The sequence below is a fragment of the Apodemus sylvaticus genome, chromosome 17, assembly GCF_947179515.1.
Source record: "Apodemus sylvaticus chromosome 17, mApoSyl1.1, whole genome shotgun sequence".
In the NCBI taxonomy this organism is placed as follows: Eukaryota; Metazoa; Chordata; class Mammalia; order Rodentia; family Muridae; genus Apodemus; species Apodemus sylvaticus.
This window is the reverse complement of record NC_067488.1, coordinates 76,202,207-76,209,909: the sequence shown is the minus strand read 5'-3', so window position 1 is coordinate 76,209,909 and position 7,703 is coordinate 76,202,207.

Here is a 7,703-nt window from a genome sequence, read left to right as displayed (position 1 = left end):
AAGATAAGGAGAAAGGGGGCAGCCTTGTCTGGTCCCTGATTTCAGTGGGATTGCTTCAAGTTTCTCTCCATTTAGTTTGATGCTGGCTACCAGTTTGCTGTATATTGCTTTTACTATGTTTAGGTATGGGCCTTGAATTCCTGTTCTCTCCAAGACTTTAAGCATGAAGGGATGCTGGATTTTGTCAAATGCTTTTTCAGCATCCAATGAAATGACCATGTGGTTTTGTTCTTTGAGTTTGTTTATGTAGTGGATTGTATTGATGGATTTCCGTATATTGAACCAACCCTGCATTCCCAGGATAAAGCCTACTTGATCATGGTGGATGATCGTTTTGATGTGTTCTTGGATTCGGTTGGCAAGAATTTTATTGAGTATTTTTGCATCGATGTTCATAAGGGAAATTGGTCTGAAGTTCTCTTTCTTTGTTGGATCTTTGTGTGGCTTTGGTATCAGCGTAATTGTGGATTCGTAGAAGGAATTGGGTAGTGTTCCTTCTGTTTCTATTTTGTGGAATAGTTTGAAGAGTATTGGTGTTAACTCTTCTTTGAAGGTCTGGTAGAATTCTGCACTGAAGCCCTCTGGTCCTGTGCTTTTTTTGGTTGGAAGACTTTCTATGACTCCTTCTATTTCTTTAGGCATTATGGGACTGTTCAGATGGTCTAGTTGGTCCTGATTTAATTTTGGTATTTGGTATCTGTCAAGGAAATTGTCCATTTCCTCCAGATTCTCCAGTTGTGTTGAGTATAGGCTCTTGTAGTAGAATCTGATGATTTTTTGGATTTCCTCAGTTTCCGTTGTTATATCTCCCTTTTCATTTCTAAGTTTGTTAATTTGGATACTTTCTCTGTGCCCTTTGGTCATTCTGGCTAAGGGTTTATCTATCTTGTTGATTTTCTCAAAGAACCAGCTCCTGGTATTGTTGATTTTTTGTATGGTTCTCTTTGTTTCTACTTGATTGATTTCGGCCCTGAGTTTGATGATTTCCTGCCTTCTACTCCTCCTGGGCGAAATAGCTTCTTTTTGTTCCAGGGCTTTCAGGTGTGTCATTAAGCTGGTAATGTATGCTCTCTCCATTTTCTTTTTGGAGGCACTCAGGGCTATGAGTTTTCCTCTTAGCACTGCTTTCATTGTGTCCCATAGATTTGGGTATGTTGTGTTTTCATTTTCATTGTGTTCTAAAAAGTCTTTAATTTCTTTCTTTATTTCTTCCTTGACCAAGGTATCATTGAGTAGAGTATTGTTCAGTTTCCATGTGTATGTGGGCTTTCTGTTGTTTCTGTTGCTATTGAAGACCACTTTTACTCCATAGTGATCAGATAGGAGGCATGGGATTAGTTCGATCTTCTTATATTTGTTGAGGTCTGTCTTGTGACCAATTATATGGTCGATTTTGGAGAAGGTACCATGAGGTGCTGAGAAAAAGGTATATTCTTTTGTTTTAGGATAGAATGTTCTATATATATCTGTTAAATCTAATTGGTCCAAAGCTTCAATTAGTTTCATTGTGTCCCTGTTTAGTTTCTGTTTTCCTGATCGGTCCATTGAGGAAAGTGCAGTGTTGAAGTCACCCACAATTATTGTGTTAGGTGCAATGTGTGCTTTTAGTTTTAATAAAGTTTCTTTTACGAAAGAGGGTGCCCTTGCATTTGGGGCATAGATGTTCAGGATTGACAGTTCTTCTTTTTGTATTTTTCCTTTGACCAGCAATAAGTGTCCCTCAGGGTCTCTTTTGATGACTTTGGGTTGAAAGTCAATTTTATCTGATATTAAAATGGCTACTCCAGCTTGTTTCCTGAGACCATTTGCTTGTAAAATTGTCTTCCAGCCTTTTACTCTAAGGTAGTGTTTGTCTTTGACCCTGAGGTATGTTTCCTGTAAGCAGCAAAATGTAGGGTCCTGTTTACGTATCCATTCAGTTAGTCTGTGTCTTTTTATTGGGGCATTAATTCCATTGATGTTAAGAGATATTAAGGAATAGTGATTGTTACTTCCTATCATTTTTGACGTTATTTTTTAAATTTGAATGCTTAACTTCTTTTGGGTTTGATGAAAGGTTACTATCTTGCTTTTTCCAGGGTGAAGTTTCCCTCCTTGTATTGGTGTTGTCCTCCTATTATCCTTTTTAGGGCCGGGTTTGTGGATAGATATTGGGTAAACTTGGTTTTGTCATGAAATATCTTAGTTTCTCCATCTATGGTGATTGAGAGTTTTGCTGGATATAGTAGTTTTGGTTGGCATTTGTGTTCTCTTAGAGTCTGCATGAGATCTGCCCAGGACCTTCTAGCCTTCATAGTCTCAGGTGAAAAGTCTGCTGTGATTCTGATAGGTCTTCCTTTATATGTTACTTGGCCTTTTTCTCTTACTGCCTTTAGTATTCTTTCTTTGTTTAGAACATTTGGTGTTTTGATTATTATGTGACGGGAAGTATTTCTGTTCTGGTCCAATCTGTTTGGAGTTCTGTAGGCTTCTTGTATATTCATGGGCATCTCTCTCTTTAGGTTAGGGAAGTTTTCTTCCATAATTTTATTGAAGATATTTGCTGGCCCTTTAAGTTGTAAATCTTCACTCTCATCTATGGCTATAATCCTTAGGTTTGGTCTTCTCATTGTGTCCTGGATTTCCTGGATATTTTGGGTTACAAGCTTTTTGCATTTTGCATTTTCTTTAACTGTTGAGTCCATGGTTTCTATGGAATCTTCAGCATCTGAGATTCTTTCTTCTATCTCTTGTATTCTGTTGATATTTGCATCTCTGTCCCCTGATTTCTTCCCAAGGCTTTCTATCTCCAAAGTTGTCTCCCTTTGAGTTTTCTTAGTTGTTTCTACTTCTGATTTTAGATCCTGGATGGTTTTGCTTAGCTCCTTCACTTGCTTGTTTGTGTTTTCCTGTAATTCTTTAAGAGATTTTTGTGTTTCCTCTTTCATGAGCTCAGCCTGTTGACCAAAGTTCTCCTGTATTTCTTTAAGAGATTTTTGTGTTTCGTCTTTCATGACCTCAGCCTGTTGAGCAAAGTTCTCCTGTATTTCTTTAAGTGTTTTTTGCATTTCCTCCTTGTTGGCTTTTGTATTCTCCTGGATTTCTTTCAATGATTTTTGTGTTTCCCTTGCAAGGGCTTCTAACTTTTGATCCATTTTCTCCTGAATTTCTTTATGTATGACCTTCATGTGTTCCTGTACCAGCATCATGACCAGTGATTTTAAATCCAAATCTTGTTTTACTGGTGTGATGGGGTATCCAGGACATGTTGGTAGAGGAGAATTGGGTTCACATGTTGCCATATTGCCTTGATTTCTGTTAGTGACGTTCCTGCGTTTGCCTTTTGCCATCTAGATCTCACTGGTGTTAGTTTATCTTGTCAGTGCTGGACTCACCAGTGCAAGCTGCCCCTTCCCAGTTGGCCTCTGGTGCACAGCTTACCTCCTGCACTGCTTGTAGACAGTGTGCTGCTGCCCAGGCTGTTCCGATCCCAAAGCAGGCACCCGAAGGCTCCCGCTGGGGCCCGCTGGATTCACTGGAGCACACTGACTTCTCCCAGCTGGCCGCCCGGAATCCCAGCTAGCCACTTGCAGGACTTGGAGATGTAATGCTGCCGCCCAGACTGATCTGGATCCGGAAGCGGAGAGAGTAGAGCTAAGGGCTTCTGCCTGAGGCCTTGCCCCAGATTGTGTCTGTGGAGCAGATGGAGCCCGTGTGCACTCCCAGGGAGTGCCGACGGTGTATGCTACTGTGACCTCCCCTGTGTTCCGCTCACTCCGCTGGGCAGCCGATCTGCCAACTGGGCTGTCGCACACAAGGTTAGCCTGGCCGCCCAGTCCCTGAGTCCAGGCAAAAGCCTGGGAGGCCAAGGTCCGAGCAAAGTTCCCCTAGGGCTATGACTGTTAATTGGGTTTGCCAGGTGACTAGGATGGCGGGCGTGCGCGCCCGCGCTCCCTGAAAGCGCCGGGAGAGTCTGCTTTGCTAACAATCACCTGAGCGGGTTGACTCACAGATGGCCCACCAAGCCGCCCAGTTCTTGGGGTCAGTCCTGTGCCTTTTGGGGCCTGGACCCCCGCTTTGTTAGCCTTAGGCTATGCCTGTTACAGGTCTGCCCGCCTGAGCTCTCTGTAGTCCTGCAGGCAAAATGGCTGCGGCACGCTCGCAGGCCTGGGCAAAAAACCTCCTGGTTGGGTTGGCACCCCGATGGCCCCCCGACCCGCCCATGGCCTGGGTGCAGGCCAACGCCCGTCGGGCTCAGACCACCGCGGTGTTGGCCTCGGATTATGTTTGTGTACCTCAGTCTGTCCGTTTCCTGGAGTACGGAACCAAGATGGATGCTCCTCTCCTGACTGGTGGGAGGCCGAGTTCTGAAGTGGCCTCCGTGCAGGAAAGGCGCCGCACAACTGCAGCTGCTTGCTGCCCGGCTGGTCAGCGAAGGTCAGTGGTCGTGGGCGCAGGGCCTAACTGGTCCCTGTGACGCCTTGGTTCCACTGCTGATGGCCCTTCAGCTGGAGCAGCCACTGCTGCCGCTGCCGCCGCCGCCGCCGCCGCCGATCACTTTTAAATTTATTTTTAATGTATGCCTGAATGTACATGTGAGGGTGTCAGAAATGACTAGTAATTTCATATATATATACACACACACACACACACACACACATATACACAATGGAAAAGGAATCTATATTCAATAAATAGTGCTGGTCTAACCAGAAACATGTATTATAAAAATGAAAATAAACCCATATTTGTTATTTTGCACAAAGCTTCAATCCAAGTGGATCTAGTACCTCAAAATAAAACTAGATACATGTATTCTCATAAAAGTGAAATTGGCAAAGAGCCTTGAATTCATTGGCATAGGGGTATATTTCCTAAAGAGAACTCCAACTGCTCAGACACAAAGATCAAGAAATGATAAGTTGGGCCTCATGAAACTGGAAAACTTCTGTAATGCAATGGACATAGTCAAGAAAACAAATTGGCAAGCTACATGTTGGAAAAAAGTCTTCACTATCCCTACATCCTGTAGAGGGCTAATATATAAAATATATAAAGATTTCAAGAAGCTAACCACCAATAAAAATATCAACCTTATCAATAAATGGGTATGGAACCAAACAGATAATTCACAACATAGGAATCTTGAATGACTGAGAAGCAGCTAAAGAAATGTTGACCATACTTAGTCATCAGGGAATTGCAAATCAAAATGACCCTGAGTATTCTACCTCATACCAATCAGAATGGGTCAGATCAAAAACTCATGTGACAACATATGTTGATGAAGATATGGAGAAAGAAGGGCATTCCTCCATTTCTGATGGGATTGCAAAAGGGTAAAAACACTCTGGAAGTCAATTTGGAGATTCCTCTGAAAATTGTAAATAGATCTACCTGAATACCCAGATATACCTCTCTTAACTATATGACAATAAGTTGCCTTATCACAGGATCTTGTGTTCCACTATGTTCATATTATTGTTATTTGTGATATCTAGAAGCTGTCAACAACCCAGATGTCCCACAACAGAAAGATGGATACAGAAAATGTGGTCTATTTATACAATGGAATACTACTCAGCTATTTACAAGGAGGACATAATGAATTTTGCATGCAAATGAATGGAACTAGAAAATATCCTTGGCCAGGTAACTTAGACTCAAAACCATATGCATGCTATGCGCTCACTAAAAAGTAGATATTAGGCAAAAAGTACAAAATTCCCAGGATACAGAACTCAAGGAGGCTAACAAGCCAAAGGGCCCAGTCACACTAGGGAGGGAGAAGAAATCAATCACAGGAGTCGGGAGGGCCTTGGGTGGGAATGAAATAGGGAGGGGAAGAGGGATAATCTGATCAGGTAATGAGGGGAACAGGACTGAAGTTCTGAGGGTCAGCAGAATGAGTCAAAAGAGGCAACCTCAGGAAGTAGGAGGTGGGGCAACCCTCTAGAATATACCAGAGACCTGGGAGGTGAGAGACACTTTGATGAAATGCCCTACTGAGAAGAGAGAGAGAGCTTGTAGAATCCACCTACAGTAGAATGGCAGGGCATCAAGTGGAGGGATGGGGTTGACATCCAATAGTCAGTAACTATGAACAACAAAGGTACCTGTTTGAAAGAACAGAAGGAGCAAAAGCGGAGAGGTTCCTGAGGATGGGGAGGTCCAGTTATAGGTCCAAATTGAGATCCAGCTCAGAGGGAGGCCCCAAGGCCTGACACTATTACTGAGTCTATGGTGGTACAAAGAGGGTCCTATCATGACTGCACTCTGGAAGGCCTAGCAAGCATCAGAATGTGTCAGAAGCAGACATTTCACCCAACCAATGGACAGAAGCACATGACCCTTGTGGTTGAATTAGGGGAAAGCAGGAAGAAGCTGAGGAGAAGGGCGACCCATAGGAAGATTAGCAGACTCAATCAACCTGAATCCCTGGGATCACTCATAAACTGAGCCACCAACCAGCCAGCCTACACCAGCTGATATGAGGCCCCCAATACTATACAGCAGAGGCCTTCTGGGTCTGAAGACAGTCACAGAAGATGTGCCTAATCATCAAGAGGCTTGGAGCCCCACTGTGTGGGTCTGGTGGGGTGGTAGTTGGTTGGGGACATCTTCTCAGCAATGGGTTGTCATGAGAGAGGTGTGGAATATGGAAAAGTCAGAGGGTGGAGCATGAGGGGGATAAATACTGGACTGTAAAAAATGGATTAATGAATACATTTTAAAAAGAAGAAGAAAAAAGAGTCCCCTGCACTCAGTGTGGATATTATGGGGAAAACATAAGGTAATTCAAGAAATTACAAATCAAATTCAATGCTCTATCTATGTCACTCATTGTAATCTAACCAAGTTACAAAAAATAGCATAACAGACATACATCTGTGTTGTTGCAATTTAATTGAAGGCAGCACTGTTTCAAAACAAATACCAACTTAGGCATGAATGGAAGAATTTATATACCAATATTAGCAATAAAATTCTCTCTCATAAATGACACCCAAATTATTTCATTACTTTGAGTAAAATGTATGAAATTATTCTCAATCATCAACCAACAGTGTTTCATCAAATGCCACTGACTGCCAAGGTCGGATTATCAGGCAAAAGATCAGCATAATATCTCAGTGAATGTCTTCACAAGTACTAATATTGGAAAGGATAGGTGTTGAATCTTTATAATCGAGGCATTTTGAATTTTGCATAATGGCATATTCTCCACATGACAAGAATCACAATAAGTTTGAAGATATTTTATAAACATGACTAGCATACAATAGTATGTAAACAACAGAGAGAATGTTCAACTCCTGTCTCAATGTCGCATGTGAGACTGTGCTTCCCTACACTAGACAATGGACGACATAATGTCCCATGATTCTTCTAAAAGTATGAATGATATTGAACTTTTATGACCTTCAAAACTTGTCTATGGAAGTTCTGTTGAAATCCACTGTTTTTTTCCATATGGCTGTTGACACATATTCTGTTCCAAGCTGCCCAAAAGAAAATTGACCTTGGGAATTATGCCGTGCAAACAAATTAAATCATGACACCTGAGGATTGAGAAATGATCTCCAAAACATGTTTTTAGAAATATGAATGAAATCATGGCACATGAGGATGGAAAACATGATCTCCAAAACATGTTTTCATAAATGTTTTGATCAAAAGTTTTCAGACCTCAGATGTAGAGCTTGAGGCCAGAATTTTCTCAA